Below are 24,583 nucleotides of genomic sequence, written 5' to 3'. Positions count from 1 at the left end.
CAGAATGTAGTATGGAAACAATAGGAGACATCTGCTGTTCTGCATGAGCTCTAGGGCAGTGAACACAGAATGAAAGTAACCACTGTTGATATACAGTGAACAACTTTGCTGCAAAATAACGTCTCCATTAAAGTATCGATAAAGAAGATAAAGGTCTAGGGCCTGATTCAAAGTAGTGCACAAAACCAATGGTTTGCATACTACTCTGATAGTGAGAGACTTGCACATGCACAGCACATGTGCAGGACTCCCTCTGTGAGATCTCTTGCAGTTCCCCCATAGCCATTTGGGGGTGAGGATTATGCGGGGATGGCATCTATTTCTGGGAGTGATGAGGACAAGGTCTACATATTCTGATGCAGACTTCATAGCATTGGCTAAGGAGCTGCAAGGGGAAATCTGAGTAAACTCAGAGTTACCTAGTTTGCAAATGGTTTGGCAGAAGTTTGGATGCTGCATCAAATAAAGCAGTACTTGGATCTGTGATGCAGACAGGAGTTGTCTATTTACAAAAGACACCTCCTGTTGCATTTACATATAAAATGTACAGTATGCACAGATGGTATAATGGTTAGAATTACTGCCTCACAGCACTGAGGTCATGGGTTTGATCCCCACCACGGCCCTAACTGTGTGGAATTTGCATATCCTCCCTGTGCTTGTGTGTGTTTCCTCCAGGTTCTCCGGTTTCAACCCACATCCCATATACTGGTAGGTTAATACAGATTATGGTTAATCAAAATTAACCCTAATGTGTATGTGGGCATGTGATATGGAAAACAGAATATAAGATCCACTGGGGCAGGTACTGATGTGAATGGCCAAATATTCTCTATACAGCACTGTGGAATATGTTTGTGCTATATAAATAACTGGTAATAATATTGCACAGCCGCAAATCAGACCCTAGTGCCTGATGGATGTGTAGTAAGGAGTCATGAAACTGTGGATTGGTCGGTATCCCATTCATATGCAACAAGGTTCCTGGAGACAAGTGTTTTACTTGAAGTGTAAACTGTCAGCTCAGCCAAGAAATGTCTGCCTGTATGTTAAAAGATGGGATTAGGACAATTATGAATCCCTGTGTAACATACTTTCTAGTCAATGAGAGAGCAAGGAAGTAAGTCTGTGAGAGTAATGTATTCTTAGTAGGATTTGAATAAATCTCTTGTGCTTTAAATATGTGCATAATTACTGCTCAGTTCATTAATAGGTACAATATTATAATAAAATACAATGAATGAGTGTACTTTTAATTTATAAATGTACCAAATTATTTTATAATGTGTTGACAATTATTATAGCATGCAAAATGTGAACGTATTTGAACTGAGTAATGAACTAAATAATGTAAATTGAATAAAATAAAACTAAATGGTAATAAACTAAAATAAAAAACTATACAAAAAAATAAAAAAGAGAAAAATGTGGAAGATAGAGGAAGAATAAGAGGAAGGTAAAGTGAGAGAGGAAAGATGAAGCAAACAGAGTAGGAAGATGAAAAAAAAGATTAAAATGCTTTAAGTGATGCCAAAGAGGGTAAAAGAGATCAAGTAAATTAGAATGGAACAGATAGGACAGTGAGATTATTCTGTATACTTACAGCTACTTTGGGGGAAATGTTAGCCAGTGTAATTGGGAGCAGTTTTTGAGTTTCCTACCTTAACTGACCACAGGTTGTCCCTCACTTGGTGCACATTGGCTGCATTGCCAGGGTGTTCCCTCTGGAGTCTATTCAATGCTGCTCTGAGCGCTTAACCTGGTCTGCGATATCCGGTAGTGATACTACAGAATGATGTATTTTAGAAGCCTGTATGGGGTTTCCTTAGTCTGCTAGCTGCTATGCTGTAATGTGTCTTCTCCAATGCAAATCATATCTCACATAATTTTTCAGGGAAGCACATGCCTTGTATGAGCATAAAATGTATACCCTTTTCAAAAAAGTAACATTATTAGTTCCAATGATTACATTTTAAGACCACACTGAATTAGCAGCGCTTCATTTGGCAGTTAACCCTTTTTCACACATACTGTGTATGTAACTATGAACACAATGCTAGTGAGAAAGTATCTTATATACAGTATACAATTCATTGGTCTTTGTTTGTCTGTTAAGCATTCAGACACCCCTGCACCAATTGGGATAAAACCAATGTGAGGTGATCTAGTTGGATGCTGGCCAAGTTTTAGGGGGGTCAGGGTTCTGATCCGATCTCCTGTTGGTGTACACTGGGCAGAACCTTGACCCAGGAACCATGTTCTGAGCCTTCCACTGGATAGATATGAATTAAAATTTTACAGAGTGGTAACATTGGATCCGAGAAGACATACTAGGGGTTAAAGTCCCAGTTAGACCACCTGTTGATATTTGCTGAGCAGAACTTTGACCCAGGGATGCTGGACAGACCTTTGACTTCGGGAGCCTGTTCTGGGCCTTTCACTGGATGGATTTAGATGAAAACTGCACAGAGGGATGGCAATTGGTCTGTGATGCCTGGAAATTGGTCTGAGATGCCTGGCAATTGGTCCGGGATGCCTTACTTAATAACTTGAAGATTATGTCCCAGTCAGACCTCCCGTTGGTGTATGCTGGGCAGAACTTTGACCTAGGGAGCCTGTTGTATGCCTTTCACTGGATGGATTTGGATGAAAACTTCACAGAGGGGTGGCAATTGGTCTGGGTCCTAACTTTATAATTTGAAGATTTGAACCCAGGCAATGCCAGAGACTTCATCAAGTATAACATACAAAGTATATCACTATGTGCAAAGTGTTAGTCTAACAGTAAGTAGTTAATGGAAGTGAGTCCTTCAGTTTTTAATACAGTTCCAATGTTTGCATATTTGCAGCTCCCATAAGTCTGTTCCTCCTCCTTAGGAGTCACTTCAATAATTTCTGGTCAAAGAATAAAGTAGGATGCACACCACAGTGAATAAAATGTAAGAAGTATTTATTAATAGCACATATAAAAATGTACAACAAGGTAATCACAACTCAGCATCAGCTTTGACTGCATTTATGGAATAGAGCGTTCATAGGTGTACAAAAGCAGTGATAGGAGCATGATAACAAGTGTTTTCACCTAAATTTTTTGGTAAATTCACCTCCTAGATCCAAATCCCAGCAACAGGACTTCACTTCCCAGTAAGTGATTTTTGCAATGTCACCAAGCCACACCATAAACGTGTTTCATAATGGAGACTTCATCAGTGGGTGGGCTATGCAGCAGCCAGAACACATCTTATAGTTGGATCACTTTGCATCATCCAATCATTCAGTATTAGTAACAGAGTGGGCAAACTTTAAAAAAATACAATATGATGATGATGTCCTCCACGATGCTTCCTTCAATTCCCTGACATCATCTTCTAGCATGCGCTCTTAAGTGACTAGTGAAGCTGAACTTGGTCTTGAAAATTCAGTTGCAGATGGCACAGTATAACTGTCCGCTAGGGTTGGCTGTGTAATTATAGGAGGGTTTCGAGCGGGTTTTCCAGATTTGGCGCTTGGCATCAAGATCTTCTAAATGCAAATGTTTAGAAGATCTTGATGCCAAGCACCAAATCCGGATGCTTCAGGACATCCTTGTACTACAGGCATTGACCCTTAGCTATAAATCATATTACTATTATCCTTATATTATATTTATTAGTTTATTACAACTTTAAATTATATAACACAGATTCCCTCATATAATCCTCATATAAGGTGGCAACATTTTGTTGTATATATATAGCTCTAAACCAGGGTCATTAAAATGCCAGTATAGCTCTATACCAGGGCCATCTTGTTGCAGATTTGTATCCCATACACTAAAGAGAACATATTGGCTTTTGGTAAAATAGTTTGAGGACCATATAATAGGACAGTGTTTTAAAAACATATATGAATGTTCCAGTATTTCATAGCATATTATTAGGTAATAAAAATAGATGTATAGAATGGACATAAATAATCCTATAAAGAAAACATAAAAACAAGTTGAATACTAGGGGTAAATTTAATAAAGTGAGAGTTTTTAGAAGTGAGTTTTAAAAGCGATGTTGCCCATAGTAACCAATCAGATTCTAACTATTATCTTCTAAAATGTGCTAGTTAAATGTTAAGTAGAATCTGTTTGATTTCTATGGGCAACATCACTTTAAAACTCACTTTTAAAAATTCTCACTTTAGTAAATTTACCCTCTAGTATCTTACAACAGATATTTGAGGAAGTGGGCATGGTAAAGCAACATTTCCAATTTGTTTACTCTAATTAAAAATAAAGGGGGGAAGACACAGATACATTTAGTCTAGCAGGAAAGGAACTATGGGCGTTATTCAGAGCCGGACACTCTTTAAGAGCGCTCGCTCTGAATCTGGGAATTTTATATTTTCTTTTGTTGCGGCCTCCTGGCCGCTCGCTAAGCTGTGGGTAACCACCCACAGCTTTTGCGAGTGGCTTGGCGATGGACGCAATGGTCAAGACCATCGCGACCATCGGGGCTTGCGACGAGACCCTTGTGGTAGGGTCTTGTCTGTCGCAAGCCCCAGAGAGCTTCCTGCTCTAACAGAGCAGGAAGCTCTCCACTGACATCACTGGTGATGTCAGTGGTGTCTTCCACAAACGGCAGGCGTTCCTTCGGGAATGCCTCTGTTTGTGTAGCCACCCCCCTCCCTGCCTACAAAATGGGGAGAGCTGTCGATCAACATCCCTTCTAGTGAGTCCCGGAGCGAGAGAATTTCTCTCTCACTCCGGGGCTTGCACATGTGCACGGCACGTGCCGTGCGTGCGCAGTACCCCACCATCGACCTGCTTGCAAGCCCTATGCGCTTGTGAGCGGGTCTGAATCAGGCCCTATATCACAACCTTCATTCAATCCATGATGAATCAGGGTATTGAGGGTGTGTATCCAAAAAGTTTCCCTTTTAGCTTATTTTTTTGCTTAAATCTCCTCCTTTTTCATCTGGGCATATATGTTCAATGTCATTGAAGGAAAAAAACATTCATGTATGATTTTTGGGATTTTAAACTGTTGCAACATACTTTGGTTCCAGATTTTATTTTTAATATTTCCAATATATGCAGTTTAAGTTGTCGATATGTTTTGCCTATTTTTTTTCTACTACAAATACACTCTATTATATAAATTACAGAGGTAGTGAGGTATTTCATCCTGCTTTGTATTACCCTTGCTTGGTGTTGTCAGCATTGTAACATTCTTTTTTATTCCCACTGCTGTATTGGCACATTTTGCAGTGTGTACAGGGAAAGAACCTTTTACATTTTCAAGAAAGTTGTTACTATTATGTTCTTTTAATGTAGGTAATGACCTACATTGTGTACATAGTTGACACTTATTCCCGGTAATTTAACATGATTTGACTCCAGATATCTTAGCATGATTTTTATACTCTAACAACATTTTTAACTATTTTTATTTAAGATTAGCTTCCAGCAGCTGCCTAGTATGCATTTCTGACTGGTCGCATCAGATGTGCTCATGTCAGGGAAAGCTGAGTCTGGCATAGTCACATCTGATGCAACCACGCCAGGCAAGTGGTTAAGGAATTATGTGTTAAATTTGTTAGGGGATAGATATGCTTCAGTAAATAAAAATATGATGAATGAATCACCTATTACTAAAGGTCTCAATCAATATAACATTTTATGGGATGTAGTTACCATACCAACGGTCGGTATACCAGTGCTCAGGAATCCCAACCACTGGCATCCCAACAGTAAGTATTAGGGTTTGGGGAAGGGTAGTTATAGGGTTAGAGGTTAGGGTTATGCACTAAGGGGAGGGTTAGGGTTAGGCTGCAGAGGGAAGGGTTAGGGTTAGGCTGGTGTGGTGTGAGTTAGGCTGCAGGCAGGAGGATTAGGGTTAGGCTGCAGGAAAGGTGGGTTAGGGTTAGGGGGAGGGCTAAAGGATAGGGTTAAGACACCTACCTAATTTGGTCAGGATTCTGATAGTCAGGAAGCCGCTGTCATTATTCTGACTGTCAACATCCCGGTCTCTGGGATCCAGTACTCAACTCGATTTGAATGTATTTCCTTTAATCAAAGACATAGTTGATTTCTAGGAATTTAACTCATACTTGAGTGGTCTGGGTGCTATTCGAGTCTAACTTTGCTGCAAAGCAGCTCCCAACACACACACAAGTATGGAAGTTGTTTTACAATGGGACTCTCTATGGTATTTTACTGTACATAATATTACCAAGTCATGTTGGCAATATTACACTCTTATCATATAATATGGAGTTGCAATATAGTGGTTTATTTTTTTTCACTGACAGTAAATTCTATCACCTTGACCTTTTAAGCATTCTATACTTTGAAGCATTGATCATTCCCCTGTCCCCCTATTTACAGTAATAGTAGCCAGAGCAAAACTAGAATCATTGACAGCTAATAAAAATTCAGAATATTGAAAAGGTTAAGCTCTGTGTTTATAAGTCTTTTCAAAGTTTATGGTATTCAATAAACTGTATATGCTGCTAAAATTAGCATGTCGTTTTCATTTGTGGCAGAGCAAGATGTCGAAATACTTCCTCTGACAGAAATTGTACACATGTTAATTATCATTTTCATGTACCAAAATATAAAGGGAGTAAGCAAAGATATCCTAAAGTAAGGACAATAAATATTTTTATACTCAGAATCATAAATACAAGGTACTAAAATCCCTAGCAATTAAAGCAATTAAATCTTGGCAGAAAGATCCATTGCAGTTTGTTTAAAATGCACTTAGCTTGACTAATATTTGATATGGTTTTTTTAGCCATTTTATTTTATTTTTTCACAGAAATGTTACTAATTTGGTTTATTTTATTATTATAATTTTACTTTATTGCTCAAATTATAATTAATAAATAACAGCTAGAGAAAATAATTTCAAAGAAGTAAAGTGCAGTAACTGGACTTTATTATAATGATCCAGTATGAAAATAATTTATATTACAGCATAATTTAAAATCCGTAAATATGAATACAAATATGTACATGGAAAGGTGATTACATTTTATGTTTTTTTCAGTTAATATGTATTAAATATAGCAAAGTTGTCATAATATCTTCAGCTGCTTCAAGTTTTCTTCTTAAACTTAGAAATCTTCTTTCATAGAGGACCCAAATTGTACTAGACAATGGTCACATCTACCCGAGTTACCAATTCACATTGCATTGCGAGCCAGGTTGAACCCATGTTCAACCCTTTTCATTACCACAGTTGAAATGCCAGGTTGATCGACCAAGGTTATTTCAACCTGGCCCTTTCACACTGCACAGTAACCCAGGTTGCTGTGCGTTCACGTGCAATAACCCAGGTTATTGCCGGCAGTGTGAAAGGGGTATTATAGTGTGTCCAAATAAAACTTATAGTGAAGCATTATCTATACTTTATTTCAATTAAATTGTATAATGGGGGATGATAAACCACCAATAGCTAAGGTCATCCACCAATGGGTAAACTGTGAAGCTGTGGTAACAATAAAGATAGTAAGTGTTAAAAGAAAGTACATATAATATTGTATAATATTGTATACCAATAGATGTCGCTAAGCGTGACAGTCATGGTTATATTAATTAATTGTATTTTATATGATTATTCACTCTTGTAGGTCGGACATTAATTAAAATGCATAAATTTGCAACAAACAAGAAGCAGTTAGATTGAGAATATTGTAGATATCCACTAAATAAAGTTGCTATTTGTCCAACTCATAATGAATTTTATTACACTTTTATCAACTCTTGTTGATGGATCCGAATATCAGATTTTTTATTCAGGGTTCTCTAGTACCAACATTTGTCAGTTTGAGAAGAGTAGACTTGTGTTTCCGGATAATCCGTGTGTATAATTAGGAGTTATCCTTTTATGTATTAACAGTACAACACGAATACAATATTGTCAAAAAAGTCTATAGATAACCATACATAGAGATACATTAAAGATACAGATAAAGACAGTCCTACCATTTGGTAACCTGATATTTGGATCTAGCATAAAAACTAGAGCTGTTGTGCTGAAATTAGATACACTGAGCCGCTGTGTCACATGGCCACATGTGCAGATTATTATGATTAAATCATATGTCTTAATGAGAGGATAATTGAGCCTTCAAATTAACTGTTGACTCAACATGGCCATAACTGAACTCATTGTCTTCCCTCCCTTAAGAGTCTCCTCCCCCCAACATTACTATCACTGTCACCTCTGTTCCCCAAGTCTGCTCCCTGGAGTCATTCTTGACTCCTCCATTTCTTTTACCCCGCCCCCAAATTCAATCTGCTGCCCAATCCTCGGTTTCCAGATTCACAACATCACTCACATCACCTTTCCCAAGATATCACCAAGACTATCATCCACTCATTAATTATTTCTCATCTCAACTATTTCAACCTTCTCCTTAATGGCCTCCCCTGCTACCATCTTGCTCCTCTCCTATCTGTAATTGACATTGCAGCTAGTCTTATCTTCCTCTCCTGCTGCTCTATATCTGCCTACCCTCTCTGCCAAGTCCTACATTGGCTCTGCCTCCCCTATAGAACCATCTTCAAACTCCTCACACTCATATATAAGGCCCTCTCCAACTCCACAGCTCCCTACATCTCTAACTTCATCTCCCTACATGCGTCCTCCCGCTCACTCTGGTTGACCAATGACTGATGCCTTTCCTCCTCTCTGGTTACTACCTCTCACTCCCGAATCCAAGATTTCGCATGTGCTGTCCCCAATACTCCCTTGTTTTATCAGATTATACTTTAGCCTGCATAGCTTTAAATGTGCATTGACAACTCATCTGTTCATAACAGCATACCAACAAACTGCTTAACCATGTTGTGTTCACCTCACCCTCTTTCATCCTCCATCTCCACCACACTTATTACAATACCTGCCCTCAGCTCCACTGTGTCATCTGTTTGTCTCTCTGACCCTTTCGTATATAAGCTACTCTAAGTAGGGTCATCCTGTCTCATCATCTACTACTCTTGCTCACCAGCTATACTCGCTTCCCTTCTCCTTGGGCTCTCTGAGCGGGACTCTACTTCATCTTTGTCTTTTCTTTGTATCTTCTTGCAGTGAACCTGTTATTTGTGCCATAGCATATGAGTACATGTTTTAACTTGTAACATATATTCCCATTGCCCTACTGGCATCAGTAGCTATATTGACAGTTGTAGTGTTATTTGTTAATTGTATAATGTATTGCTTATTGTATTGTACTATGTTATCATTGTTCTGTTTTGTCATTTTGTATGGCACTGCAGACCACATGTAGCGCCCCATAAAAAAAGCTTAAAAATAAATTATTAATAATAATAATAATAATAATAATAATAAGGTCCGCACACAACTGATATTTTTTTGTGAAACATCTTACACAGTAAAAAAAAGACATCATGGGGCTAATTCTCATTCGGAAGCGATGCCTACATTCACGCAAATGGTTGATTTTCTTTTTTTAACTGAGCATGTGCTTAAGTCACTAAAAAGCAAAATAGCACCTGATGAGAAACTGCCCTTTTAAAAATTAAAATACCACAACTGAAATGGCAGATACAATAATGATATCAGGACGCACTATATAGAAAATATAAAAATTAACATATGTATTTAACAATGTAGAATGAAAGTCAATATACAGATAATAACCACACTGATCAAATACACATGGGCATCATACAAATACATGTAAACTTCAGGAATATAATATAACTGATTGCATATAAAACACACCTGCTGTAGATAGAAAGTGATGTTAAGATAAAAGTTGCAACTGTAAAAAATCAGATAATCAAAAGGTAGAGCTTCACAAAAAAATATACAGTGTATATATAAAAAGCTATTATGTGTGAAATGCCTCTCACAGTAAATAAGAGGGACTAATCAGTCCTTATAATAACTGCAGTCAGTAGAATTAAAACAATCTGTTCCCTGACATAATTAGAGTGGATGTACTAGTTATGAGAATGTCCTCTGGCTGAAAGAGACACTCCTCGGTCTGCCAAATAGGTAGTAGTGGCCATGTGACACAGCGGCTCAGTGGATCTAATTTCCGCTAAGAATATAGCATGCACACACAAGGTGCACTTCAGCTCTCAAAAGTAGAGGGTTCTGGTGGCAATGAGATTAAAGACAGTAATAAGTAAAATGCACCAGTAGCAATCACAGACAGTAGTATACCCCAGTGGCGACAATGATGTACAAAGAACTGCAGCAGCAATATTCACTCCAGAAATGGGCAACTGAATAACTGCAGCAGTAAGTCATCTGGATTCAATAAGCAAAAATGCCCAAAAAGCTATTCTGACTAGTTTCACCTCCTCCTACAAAGGCTGTATCAAATATCTATTTGATAAAGCCTCTGTAGGAGTATGATAAACTGATCAGATAAACTATTTGGGCATTTTTGCTTATTGATTACTTCCTGCTAAAGTTATTAAGAATGGCATTATGTGCACCTTCAGTGTACATTGTGACCCAGCCACCTTTGCCCAGGAGGCACTTGTGCACAGGGTACATGCTTTCTCTCATAAAAGCGGCAATGTTTTTAGTACACTTTTAGCTTTCCTTTTTAAATAGACCCCATGATGCCTTTTTCTACTGTACAACATATTTCACAAAATAATATCAGTTACCTGCAGACTTCAAAACAGTTAATTCCAATACTCATGTCTTCTCTAATTGAGACATACAGTACTATTTAAATATATTGACCTGAAGCACAGCATTCCTATTTTTTATACTTTTCATGTTTGAGCTAAATACCTGGATATTTAATACTATGCCATGTTTTTTTTCTGTACATTCATGTTATCTCTATCTATGGTTAAATACAGGTATAGACATTTAAACACTACTGGGTAACTGTTGGAGTGCTAAAACATTTTTATTGTGAATAGGCAAATATTGAAATAATAAAGGACAAGGCCCACTGTGGTGTAACGCTGATACATAAGAAACAAACTTTTGTACATTTGCAGGCATTAGGGAAATCCAAAACGATATGAAAGCCACTTAGAAACCTTTTTCTTATTGACAATGCAAAATGCATTAACTAATTGAAGATTACCAGTTCTCTGAATTTCTATTACAAAACATTTATCCGATAGGAAAATGTGAATAAAATAAATGGGCATCCACTATTTTATTCACTAAAGCAGAAAGAGACAGCAGAAATAATTATTTAAATTAGTCTCAAAACTGCAATCTTGAGTGTCAGTTTGCTAGGAAAATACATTGTTCTTGAAACCTGGATGATAGGAATGATATAATTGAATCTTGAATAGAACTTGGACTAACATGCAATCTTTTCAATTTATCAATTTTTGCCATAAAAATCCACTCACAAAAATATCCACTGTTTCTCTTTGCATTAGACACTAATTATTCCTCACAGCTGAGGAAAAAATCTAGAGAAGTAGAAACAATTAATTAAAAGTATACATTTTTTGCAAAGCCAAAAATGCTAATAATTTGGTTAGGCCAATCACAGCAACTTAAACTCCTGTCCTAGACCTCTTTGCGTCAATCATCAAATATATACTGAATAGTTCTTCTACCTCCTCTGCCAACCATAATCCTTCATGATCCATTTGCAACTACTGTCTCTCCTTGTCAACTTCCTCTAGATTGTAAGATCTCACGGGTAGGGTCCTCTCTATCTAAGACTCTTGCTTGTCTATTTTGTATGACAGATATCATGTGCTATGCTTAATCTTCTGCTGATGTTTATTTTTCAAATGCATTACATTTTTATATGAATCCATAGTAGCTGTAATTCATAGGTCATGTATATTTACTAGCGCTTATGTTCTTGCTATTCTTGTTATTGTATTTGTACTCTCTGTTTATTTCATTATTGTGAATTACAGACTCCAAGCAGGGCGGCACTCCAAATAGCTTGAATTACAAAGTTTGGTGCCTTACGATAAGAGTCCCTAGCAAGGAATCCACAATAAAGTACATAGCAGCAGCACTCGGTGTAAATAAATAAGAAGCTGGACAGTTATAAATACCAATGTTACAGAACTTTTAATGTTCTATCATCAGGGTCACAAATACAAAAGAAAATATCACTTACTTATACCAGCACTGCACCTCATAGCTGCCCTTGGCATCCAGCATCTGGAGAACTGGCTCCCCCCTCTGACATCACCACCAGATGCCCATCGCCAGATTAACTGCAAAAACATAAACAAAACATTAAACACATTGCAGAATAAAGGACTAATCGGAGTACCCAATAATAAAGTTATTAAAGAATAGCAAGTATGTGTGATATACAGAAAAAATAAACAAATCAGATATTACTCACAGCCATGATAAATGGAACATAGCATGTTGAGTAAAGATAAAAATGGGAGTATATAATTCCACAATCACCGTCATAGACTAACATCATAGGAAGCAATGCAGACCTTGATTTTCATTAAGGCCCCAAGGTGAGATAGTATTTAGCCGATGAATCCAGTGTGCTTCGCACTGCAATAGTTTCAACGATTTATTGCCACCCTGGGGAGACTTAGGGATGTGGTCAATTATGATGTATCATAAAGTAGACAGATTATGCTTGCCGAAAATATGTGAGTATAGTTGCTCATGCTGAGTTGCATTTGCTCACTGTTCACATTGTTATTGGAGATATGATAAAGTACTGTAGTGAGCTAAACTATATTGGTTCGAAAAGGACCACTGTAAATGATAGTGACTGCCGTATGTACTGTACACCAGAATTTGCAGAAAGACCATCAAGACCATAAATACTTACAAATCTGTAATTATTGCTGCCTATTGATATTATGGTAGATTACATATTTCTAGACTTCTGTTGAAACTCCTCAGGCAATGAATTATTTTTCAGTATCCTTAAGTATGAGGTTCAAATTTTCTGTACATATTCTAATCTCTTTGGGAATTCTATGACCATGTCTTGATTTAGTAAGACACATGGAAATGATTGATAATTATTACTTTTATGAAGCATTAACAAACAATCTTGTTAGTTCATTACTTTTTAATACTTGCTGGAGTTTTATGAAAGTAGATTAAGCCTGACTGTGATTTCCCTAAATAAAAGTCTGCGGTTAAGAAGATCAAAAGACATTCATTTAAATCAAACTCTCTGTGAGATTTTCATTTTTATTTGTAAATGTAGCTTCATGTAGAGTAACCAATCAACCTTTTCCACAGCTAATAATTATGAAAGCAGACAATGTGAACCTGATTTTTAGTTAATATGCAAATCTTAAAAGAAAGAAAAGAAGACTACACTGAATATTTCAAATACATTTGCAATATACTGACCGCAGAGAGGTTACTGAGACAGATTCTATCTATTACATATGTTTGTAATGTTCTTGTACAAATGTCAGTCAAGAAGATACTGTTATACTGCTTTTCCACCTAAGTCCAGTGTCTGACCCGAGATTTGGAACACAGGGCCTGATTCAGACCCGCTTGCGAGCCCTGAGTGCTCGCAAGTGGGCCGATGGTGCCCTAGTGCACATGCGCTCGATGGAGGCTGCTCCGTTGTGCACATGCGCGAGACCCGCCGTTGCTCCGGGTCTCGCACCAAAGCAGGCATGCTGTCGATGTTGATTGACAGCATGCCCCCTTTGGTGGGCGTGCCAGGGTCGTTGCTGCCAGAAGGAGGCGTTCCCATGGGAACGCCTACCATCTGGGTCCGGCCCCACTGACATCACTAGTGATGTCAGTGGGAGTGATTTTGGCTCTGATAGAGCCAAAATCACTCCAGGGCTTGCGGTCACCGAGACCCTACTGCAGGGTCTCGTCACAAGCCCGATGGTCGCGATGGTCTTGACCATCGCGACCATCCTTTTGGCCACTCACATATGCTGTGGGTGGTTACCCACAGCTATGTGAGCGGCCAGGAGGCCGCTCCAAGTTTAGGTAGGAGGGCCCTGATTCAGAGCGAGTGCTCTGGTCAGAGCATCCGGCTCTGAATCAGGCCCACAGTTCCAAAATGGTTCAGACCCTGGACATACACCTATTCTACTATGGCGCCAATCTGGGATCTACCGGCACTTGGAGATGACATCATCTCCAAGGGCTGAGGAATCATGAAGTCCCCATGCTGTAAAAAGGACCACAGTCAGCCATCCTGGGTTACCCGTTTATTATTCTTCTTATTATTATCAGATATTTATATGGCACCACAAGTGTTCTGCAGTGCCTTACAAAGTACATAAACAATAGATGACCAGTGACTTACAGTACAACACAATACAGGAAGAGGACAAGGATAATATACATTGCTACATTAGCATCCGTAACACCCACATAAGCAGCCGAGCTTAAGCAACCAAGTGTTAGGTGCTGTAGTGGTGAGTAAAAAGTACATGAAAGTAAAGTAGAGAGTAGCACAAGAGAGTAGAGGGCCCTGCTCATTAGACATTACATTCTAAAAGGGAAGGGCAGATAAACAGGTGTGACATAGATAGGGTAGATGGGGAGGAAGGAGCATTGTAGCAGCGAGTTAGGATGACAGCTGGAAGGCTTTGATGAAGTAGTGGGTCTTGAGAGACCGTTTGAATGATTGTAGAGAGGTGGATAGTTTGATGGGGAGAGGGAGAGAGTTCCAAAGGTGGGGAGCAGTGCGGGCAAAATCTTGGAGGCGGCAGTGGGAGGAGATACTGTAATCAGTTGGCATTAAAGGCGGTGTGCATTAATTTAATGAAGAGGGCAGACAGGAGAGTGAAGGGAGATGAGATCAGAGATGTAAATGGGAGAAGATTGGATGAGGGCTTTGTAAGCAAGCGTGAGAAACTTAAATTGGGTTCTGAAAGGGAAGGGGAACCAGTGGAGGACTGGTAGGAGAAGGGAGGCAGAAGTAGGGCATTTGGAGAGGAAGCTATGCTGAGCAGCAGTATTTATGATGACTGGAGAGGAAAGAGATGGGAATTGGGGAGGCCAGATAGGAGGAGGTTACAGTAGTCCAATTTGGAGATGAACAGTGTATGAGTGTATGAGGCTTTTAGTAGCATCCTGGGTGAGATAGGGTCTGATCTTGGAAATATTTTTGAGATGGAAACAACAGGACTGCAAGAGGTTCTGGATATGTGGTTTGAAGGAGAGGGATGAGTCCATGATATCTCCAAGACAGTGCACTTTGTGGCTAGATGAGATAGTTGTGCCACCAATTGATAAATAATCATGGGAAGTGAGGTTATGTGGGAGGGTTCAAGATGATCAGCTCTGTCTTAGACATATTAAGTTTAAGAAATTGCTGGGACATCCAGGAAGATATAGCAGAGAGACAGTTGGAGTAACAAGTCAGAAGAGAGGGGAAGAGATCAGGGGAGGAAAGGAATATCTGAGTATCATCAGCATAGAGATGATAATGGAGGTCAAAAGAGCTGATGAGTTCACCTAGAGAGGACGTATAGAGGGAGAACAGGAGAGGTCCAGGAACAGAATCTTGGGGAACACCTACTGTAAGAGGCAGGGGGGGGGAATAGGAGTCATGAGAGGAAACAGAGAAGGATTGGTCAGAGAGGTAGGAGGAAAGCCAGGAGAGGGTAGTGTCACATAGACTAAGGGAGTGAAGAATTTGCAGCAGGAGAGGGTGGTCCACAGTGTCAAAAGCAGCAGAGAGATCAAGGAGAATGCACAGAGAGTAGTGGCCTTTGGATTTGGCAGCAAGGAGGTCGTTGCTGACTTTCATGAGAGCATGGGTTGTTCCAATGTTAAACCCTGCAAGTTACCTGGGTTTCATTCCTAGGACACAACCTGGGAATCCAACCCTGGCACCTTTTTAAACTAGAAGCAACCCGGTTTAATCCTGCAATAACCCAGGTTTTAGCTCTGGTGTAAAAGGGCTATTATTGAAGGAATTTTTTTTATGTGAGCTATGTTTGCTCTGGCCTTTTGATCACATACTGGGCCTGGCACATTTACATTAAACATCTGTTTGGGCCTTTAGTCTGCAGATGTGTTTGGAAATGCATTAACCAAATATGGACCTCCACAAACAGGTTGTATTTATTTGAAATAAATTGAAACATATAAAAGAGGTGGACTCCAATTTACAAATCACTGTATGTGGCCTCTTAAATTAACTGATCACATTGCAGTTTATTTTCGGTGTATCTTAGCAAAATGGGTAAAAAATATGCAATGACAAACAGGCTTTTTTATTTATCTCCAATTGGTTAAAGATAAAATCATAAATTATTTAGCTGGATTTTTTAATGTTTTTGTTGAAAAGTGGTAAGAATTCTCGGTTAAATATATTTTATACTGCAAAATAAAATGTGAAATTAAAAAAGGAGGAATACATTTTACAATTACTATACTACCTATCTTACTTCATGTTTTTAAAGCATTATATTTCACTGAATATAAATATTAACAGTTTGTTTGAAACTAAACTAGTACTTTGGTATTGTTTAAACTCAGATATTTTTTGACAATTATATGATTATAATTGAACTTTAAATTTACACATTCCAGTTAGTTAATAACACATTTTGCATAATTTATTTATATTAGATATATAAAATTATAGAATTTAAATTAATCAAAAATTGGTATTTACCACATCACTGCTAAGAACAAGTATAACTCAACATCACCACATGCCTCAAAAGTATGAAGGATGAGTCACACTGCAGGAGTTTAATTTGTGTGGGAACTGCATAAAAATATCTATATTTATTTTAGAATGTGACCAGACCACAAAGTGCCAAAATATGCATGACACAGGTCTGCCTTAATGGTGAAGGCATTAATATAGCTGTAATGCCAGCGTAACCAGACCAGAAGTTTTACTTTTTTAAGTTACAGTATCTCTCTTATTAGCCTATTTATCATAACTAGGCTAGGGGACTCATATTGCTTTACTTGTAAGTCTTTGTACCCCCTGTGCATGTGCAGTAACAATTCCTTGCTATCACCATCTCGAGATTAATTTAAATATTGGAAGATGCTCTTCCTGTTAAATAGGTTTTTGCCTAGGAAAGCCTTTACCAGAGAGCCCTGCAACTGAGGGGCTTGTTAAATATGGAGATACTATTTCTCCAAAGAAATAGGTGGCATAATTTTGTGTCTGGATTAATTATTACTTAATGTTTTAAAAAAAAAGATATTAGGGTGCCCACCTCTCTGTAGCTAAATCATGGCAGGCAGCTCTCCTAGGGGTCCTCGAACACCCTATGTCCAAATTAAGAAAAATAGTAAGGGATAGAGTGACAATGCCTATCCCGGACCCAAAGAGACATGCAACAATTTAAGGTAATTGTAAAAACAATTAATTATTCTATGTAAATGAATAAATAAGTACCACATGACATGAATGGTAAAATAGACAATGAATTAACTACTCAATATCTATAAGCTCTACAGGTCTAAATGCTCTTGGAAACAAACACAGATAATAAATAACAAACCATCCACAGTCTAGATAACAAATAACAAACCATCCACAGTCTAGATAACAAACCATCCACAGTTTCATTCAAAATTGTGTATGGGGAGCACCAGCTGATACTTTTAAGTATTACACAAGCACAAGTTATTTAGATTCCCACTAAGGATATATTACAGGTTGGTTAAAGCTGGATATTACATACTTGCAAAATTGATACCTTTTCATATACATATGCTACATTTTAACTTTTATTTTTTTCAAAACAGACTGTTACTAAAGAAACAGCACAAAATGTATATAATAGGAGCATACAGCTGGTGCTCCCCATACACAATTTGGATGAGACTGTGGATGGTTTATTCAAGATTTTTATTATCTGTGTTTGTTTCCAAGAGTATTTAGACCTGTAGAGCTTATAGATATTGTGTAGTTAATTCATTGTCTATTTTACCATTCATGTCATGTGGTACTTATTTATTCATTTACATAGTATAATCAATTGTTTTTACAATTACCTTAAATTGTTACATGTCTCTTTGGGTCAGGGATAGGCATTGTGGCGCTATCCTTTACAAATGTTCTAAATTATTTAATATTTTTTTTAAATTGTCAGATTCATAATAATAGTAATAATATTATAAGTTTTCACCTGGCCAGAACCTTTGATTTTAATTCTTCAATTATAGTGTTTGGTAGTTATTAAATCATTTATCTGCCTCTGAAGGTGGTCTTCAGCATATTATTATTGCTAACCATCAGCAGCGGCTCCTACTCTCTTTGATAAGAGGGGCTGTTGCTGCCCATGCTCCTGCTACCTACACTGCAGGAGGAGAAGAAACAGTAGTTCCAGCGTCTGGGATCTGATGTCTGTGCAATGGATCCGATATGTGCAGGGAAAGGCACATGTGCACATGCAGCATTGGGACCACACATGCACATAACACCACCACACCGCCTTCTAGGGACTGCATTGGCTGCAGCCACTAGATGCTGGGTAGGACTGCCAGGAAGGCAGAGGAGTGACTTCACACTGCAAGCACATTCTCTGCTAATTGATGCCTGGAGTGGCAATCCTAGAGGGAGAAATCATCTCACCTTAAGACTCCCTGTCCTGAGTGTGATTGGCATGAAGTGCTTCCAATGGAAAGTTACTGTCAATTTCAGTATAGCCAGTGCAGTAATGTACTGCAAATGGCTTTCTGAAGTGGCAGATTGCACTGGGGTAAAATCCACCACTGGTAACAATTGATCTTCAGATTTAATACTGGTTTTAACATTCCTTTGAAAAAAATTACACCTAGTACAACTAGTACAGAACACATGAAGTGGACATATCCTAAAACAATGGATTCATATTGGCAATTATCCTTAGATACTGGTGTACTCTATTTACTAGTCAGGAATTTAAAAAATATACACAGATATCCACCAGCCTGTGGAACCTGGACTAGCAACAGCTGCCACATATACTGTCGGTTCATGGAGTAGTCACCACTGGGGAACTGTCCTCTACTTACATCAACAGCTACACAAATTCAGCTGAACAGAGATGCTGCTGTTTACAGTCTGTTTGCCTATATCTGCAAGACCCCTTAAAAAGCTGCCTAAATTAATTCCCAGGTAAGTTAGATGGAGTTAACAGGTTTACGATCAAAACTCCTGATCTCCTGAGATGTACAGTATACAACTGTCTGGCTTAATACTATCAATTCTGCACCAGATGGGTGTAATACCATCATCAGCTCCTTATGGGACACACTCTCAAGCACACATTGCCTGGCAAGGCTTTTGATTTACCCCATGTGATGAGCATTCAAACTATTAACGTCTGAGTATTTAATAAGATTTATATCTCAAAGTGTATTTATATTCATATTAAATGACAGGTTATTTATATACTGTATATTGTTGTAATTCTACTTAGTGTTTTTTTTTATTTGAATTAATATTTCCTGTGTGTGTGAGAGAGAGAGCGATAGAGACAGCTTGGAAAAGGGCCATTTGTACCTGAGAGGTTGCTGATTTGCTCAGTAAACACACCTTGTTTAGTGCAACTGGTCCAGAGGGGAGTGTTATTTATTTTTGCTCTCTCTACATTACATTGAATGGCACCAGGACCTTAACATTTTTTTTATTTATTTTGGGAGAGTGCAAGTTTTAAATATAAATGCCTGCTAAAGATTATTAAACATGATTACTTGTCTTTTGGCTTTACAGATTTTTAGATGCTTTAGTATAGTTATGCTTCTCTTTTACTTAATTTTAGGTTTTGTATCTATTATAACAGTCAGAGTTCACAAAATCTAACTAATTAGCAGCTGCTGAGTTATACAAATCCTAGTGGGATAATTATAAAATTAGACTTCTCTCTATGGAGTTGGCCCTGCTTTTGACAGGTTACACTTTTCTGGGCAGGTTTTCCACTAGATTTTGGAATATAGCTACATGGATTTGCATGCATTGAGCCACAAGAGTGTTGTACAGTAATGTAGTATAATAAGACCTGGCTCACATATGTAATTTCCCAAAGGTTTCAAAGGAGCCAAGGTCAGGGTTGAATGATTTCAAGGCCAGTAAAGTTTACCACACCAAATTCGGAAAAAAATGTTTTGATCTACTTTACTTTGTAAAAAGGGGCATTGTCATGTTGGTCCAGGAAACCTTGAATTATAAAGTACACAATATCTTTAAAATGTCATTGCATACTGTAACATTAACTGAACCTAAGGTGTCCAAGCCAAACCATGAAAAACAGCCCTAAGTCAATATTCTACCTCTCCCAAACTTTACAGTTGGTAGTGCACTTACATTTAGAAATCTTTTTCATGGCATCCACTAAATCAAAATATGCACATCAGACAGACAGATGGAGAACCACGATTCATCTAGAAAATGCAGCATTAAAACACGTCAGACAAAGTTTGACAATGTACATGGTGAACAAAGGCTTGTATGTGGCTTCTTGACACAAAATCACAATCTTTGAAGCACCCACCAAATAGTTCTTGCTGTGACGTTACTTCTACTGGCAGTTTTTGTAACCAAGGAGAGACATTTTTTTACAAACTACTTGCTTCTGTACTTTATTGTGTCAATCTATGAGCTTGTGTTTTGCCTTTGGAGTAATTCATGACAATTCAATAATATTTGAAATAATAAATAATTTTGACATAACATATTCCTAAACATCATCTTAGAACAAATATGTCCAAAAATGTATATTACATACATACAGTATATTAAATGCATTTCTGTTTCAATAACCACTGTTTTTTTTCCTGTCAAACTTTTCTACATAACAAAAACATGAATAACACCTTTCTCTTTCATGAACTGAGACACCTCTTTTTGGCAATTTTGCCTTTCGCACATTGCTTGTTGCCAAAAATAGAATTGGAAGAATAATGTAAAACTGTTAAAAATCACATGGAAAGAGAAGATAAATGGCTTAGCTAACTACAAAAAAATGTATTTACTTCATATAGAATATGTGTTATTTACTACACTGTGTAAATTATTGTGTTTTTTTTCTAATCATATTATTGAAATTACTATGAATTTAACAAAGTAATGTTAAAGGAGATTACCAGTCAAAATTAAAATTGTATTTAAACTAATAGGTTAAAAGCCCCTCCCTTTGGACCTATCCATTAAGTCATTTGCAAAAAGTTTACCCCAGGAGAAAAGAAAAACTTCCTTCTCATCACTGATAGACAGTGCATGATCATAGTAAAGGTGGAGTAAAGTTAATTGAATCTTTATTTGTTTAAGCTATTTTATTCAAAGTTAAATAATTTACTTTGTAATAAAAATATATTTTAAGACATTTGTTGTACTTCAGCAGTAACAGAGTTTATTGATTTGATAATCATCAGAAAAGGGTTGAGTTTCACAGCTCTAGGAATGATGAGGCTAGTTTTTGCCAATGATGAGCATCCATATATACCACACAACTTATCAAGTTTAGGAATCAGGACTGACTTTTTCACACTGATGCAAGGAATGAAAAGGAAAACTGGTCACACATCACTAGGCAGTGACAAGTGCTTATAATGTGCTGTAGTTACACATCTCAGGGCCATGAACAGTGCTTATGATGTGTTTTACAGATGAGTTATGCTACCTCTTTGCTCCATATGCCATGTAGCATGCTATGCTAGTCATGCCCTGCCATGATGCTGCTTGGCGATGTATATCGCAACATGCAGCAGTAAGGCGCAATGTAACGTACTAAAGTGCTGGAAAAGCCAGAGTGTGTAATATGACTTTATGTCCATCAGATTATGCTTTTCCTAAACTGCACAGTGCATGTGTCAAATACCCAAAGAAGAATTTGTTGCACTGTCTGCTGATTGGTGGACGGAACCTGTCATTTACTACACCATACATTAGTGTAGACAGAGCAATTCAAGTTCAATATTCTGAAGGAACTCTGCTGAACTCAATAAATTGCTCCCAACTTCCCACCTCCTGTCATTTCTATGCTACTGTATAGCATGACATCAAGCTGCATTTTATGCTAAACTGATATTGACACTGTATTGTACACTTAACCTGCTGTAAAGTTGTTTGCTAAACATCATACTGTACACAATAGGTGTGGCTCTTGATACAGCTGGCATGTGTGCATGAGTGGTTAAAGTGAGCTCCTTCCAGAGTGGGTGCCTCAGGTTTGAGGCCCAGAAAGGGACAATGTCATTTTGTACATCAGTATTTTATTATTTTTTTTATTTTTTAATCTTCACTACAGGATTTAATAAATAATAAATCAATTGTTGTGAGTTCTGTCATTTATAAAAATACACTTCTCTGTTGTCCAGAAGACGCACAGCCAGCATTAAATAAAGACAGAGCAATTCAAGTTCAAATACATTGCTCTCAACTTCCCACCACCTGTCATTTCTATCATACTGTATGCCACTTAACTGCATTTTACAGATTAAGTGTACAATACAATGTCAATAGTGGGCTCAGCATGCTGTGGCATTGAATAGAAATTAAATATGGTGGGGAGAGGAGGTGAGCCATGCAGTGAGCTCAGTGGGATTGAATAGTAATGAGTGATGGTTGGGGATGGTGGTGAAGGGACTTGGGTGGCCTAACACAGAGAGGAAGGGAGATGGAAAGTGCAGAGTATTTTAAAAGTTTAGAATCTGAAATGATCTCTGTTTAAGAAAATCTTCCAGTGCGTCGTATGACGGTCCTGTAATGCGTACAATACAATGTCTACTGTATAGTGGAAATGGCAGGTGGTGGCAATTTGAGAGCAATGTATTGAGTTCAGTTGAGTTCCTTAATTATATTGAACTTGAATTGCTCTGTCTTTAAAGCTGGGTGTGCATCTTCTGGCTAACACAGATATGTATTTTTATAAATGAATGAACTCCCAAACCAAATTATTTATTGTTTTTATAATCCTGTAGTGAAGATTAAAAAAAAAATACTTATATACAAAATAACATTGTTCCTTTCTGGACCTCGAACCCAAGGTGCCCACTCTATAAGGTGTGTAACCTTAACCACTTGCACACACATGCCAGCCATAGCAAGAGCTTCACTTGTTGTGCATGTGATGTTAAGTGTGTGAATTTATAGCAGGTATAGTGTACAATACAATGTCAATAGCAGTTTATAGTCTAATGTAGCTGGATGTCATAATATGAAAATGAAAAGATGAGGAAAATGCAGAGCAATGCAGAGTTGAGCAGAGTACTTTAAAAGTATTGAACATGAAATGACCTCTCTTTATGTAAAACTGCCCATTTGTCTTTAGTAGTTAACAGTATGGATGGCCAGTAATGAGCATAATGTCTATAGTGGTTTAGTCTTTACACAAAGTAATCATTTCAAACACTTGAGGAGCGACTGTTTACACTACCTGAATGTGATTGGTCAGCCTTTCACAGATTACCATCCACTACTACAGTATTGTAATCACTACTGTAGTTTTCATCAGTGGAGCATTCGCCACCCACGGTTAACTGTGTACTGCATGGTGTGTAGTCTTTCATGGCATACAGTATGCCACACCATAATGTGCATATCTTCCATACCGTGTATTGACATGCTGCGACAGGGAAGCCAGAATGCTGCGCTAACTGCAGAGATGTAGCAAGGCACATCTGTATCACCGCTTTGCATTTCAGATAGCCTGAAACCAATTTTTAACTGTAATGCACACAGTGTTATAGTACTGTAGGTTCTAACAGCACAAATTAACCATTGCTTATCAATACTGTCCTCAGTGGAACAAGATAAGGAACTTTCTATACAAAGAGTTAATCAAACCATACAAACAAATATCTCAGAAAATTGTTATGTATTACAAAAATACAACATATGAAAATAATACATGGCTGTCAGTAGCCATATTTGCTCTCCCATTACAAATACATACAACTTATTTATAATATATGCATTTCCATTGTTATAGTGGTTCTCTACATCACAGATAGCTAAAAGGGAGTTTGATCTCAGAGAGAGAAAGGAAACTACTGTACTGTACATTCAGAACAACCAGAAAACAGAATGGCATTAGATTTTGTAAATAATTTATGATGAAAATAGTGTAATTTCTTCTTTAGAAATTTGGAATGGATATTTTATCGGCCTATTTCTGACAGCAACTTATGCACCATTAGAGAGCAAACACATTACAATCATCCTATTCAAAACATTTTTTTTCAATCCTTTATCAGATAATCAGAAAATAGTGGATGATATGAGGGGCCAAATGTAATAGGTGAAAATTTTAGAGTTTTCTCACACTTTTTAAACTCAGCCAATGTAAAAGAGTCCGAGAACATAAAAAATCTCTCACGATTTAAACTCATCCATTTTTTTCCCATTTTGAAGATGCAACTCGACCAATGTTCGACAGTGTGAGAGTTTTCTGCTAAACTCTCACATTTTCTAAACTCTCACCCTATTACATTTGGCCCAAGGTCTTTATTTCAGTTATATAAATTTGAAATTTGGGTTTGAGCCAAAGGGAATGGTGCATGGTTGCAGTGTCCTTTGATTAGTCTAATTGCTCTTACTATTATGTACAGTATTCAGTAGTGCATGCAGGGGGGTTTCTGAGTACCCAGAAACAGACTTGAGAGCAGGCATTATGCTCTTAAGCTCCGTCACGGAAAAATTCCAGAATATGCGGATCTAACGGGAGGAGGCAGAGCCCATTTGACATGATACCATTAGAATT

The sequence above is a fragment of the Taudactylus pleione genome, unplaced genomic scaffold, assembly GCF_031769625.1.
Source record: "Taudactylus pleione unplaced genomic scaffold, aTauple2 ptg000296l, whole genome shotgun sequence".
Lineage (NCBI taxonomy): Eukaryota > Metazoa > Chordata > Amphibia > Anura > Myobatrachidae > Taudactylus > Taudactylus pleione.
Note: the sequence above shows the minus strand (reverse complement) of the source record.